The sequence below is a fragment of the Larimichthys crocea genome, chromosome XXIV (genome assembly GCF_000972845.2).
Source record: "Larimichthys crocea isolate SSNF chromosome XXIV, L_crocea_2.0, whole genome shotgun sequence".
In the NCBI taxonomy this organism is placed as follows: Eukaryota; Metazoa; Chordata; class Actinopteri; family Sciaenidae; genus Larimichthys; species Larimichthys crocea.
Genome location: NC_040034.1, coordinates 7871233 through 7872337, shown reverse-complemented (window position 1 = coordinate 7872337; position 1105 = coordinate 7871233).

Here is a 1105-nt window from a genome sequence, read left to right as displayed (position 1 = left end):
TAGTTTTTGCCTAGTCTCATTTAATCTGGGAGTGCAGCATGAGGTATTAATAGACCATTTTACATAAGTTTATTTATTGTAAACTGGTAATAAAATCAAACACTGAACAACTAGGCTAACTACGCTGCTCAAAAAGTCTGTTTCACATGTTTTCTGTCACAGTAACAATCACAATCCTTTGTTGGTAAATGACGTACGGGGTTAAAAGGTCTATTACACAATACAAGGAACACGACAGAATTAACAATATGCTGCTGACAGAATGTTCTCATAAACGACGTGTACTTGGTTGAATCAGAAATTATATTTGTTGCACTCTGTGGTTTTTCCACATTGGTTGAGGTAACTTTGATGGGTTTCATTTTTAGCAGGCCAGCTGGTGTATGTGCACCACAGACTGCCCTGAAAATGGCACACTGGTAATAAACAAAATCGGCTACACAGCCATGTCATGGTTATTCATAATGGTTCATTATATGGTGCACCTGGTAGAAATTTTGGACCCTGGAGGATTTCATTGAAATGTAACCATCATCAGTGTTCCTGCACCTTTCACACTGCTGTAAAAATGGCCTATAATCAGTGAGACTTGTGTCCATCAGTACCAGTTCCACCACTCATTGGATGAGAAAAGTAACATCTTAATCTACAATTTCCAGTAAGTCCCATTTTTTAAATTCATTTCCTATTGTTTTGTTTTACACATTGTGTCATAGTTCTTCTTCTTCTACTGTCTTCTCTCATCTTGATGGGGGAGACTCCAAGGATACACAAGGCTGTAATGTGTCAAGCATTATAGATCAATTTTACTGTTTCCTGGCCCTTGAGAGCTGTTTTTCAAACGAATACATTTCTACAATGCGTTATAAGGGAGACATTGTATACAAATTGAGCAACTACAAGGCCGTTTCCTGCTCTTAATTGCCAGTCACAGGGGCTCCAGTACACAGTCTACTGTGTTTTATGAGCAATGAGGACATACATAGGACAGAATATAGTCTGACTTTTCCTGCAGTTTATTGCCTTCTCCACTTGCTTCATCCTGTTTAATGCACAAACTGTGGCTCAGATATCCCAACAGTGTATAAACACAATTATCCATGTG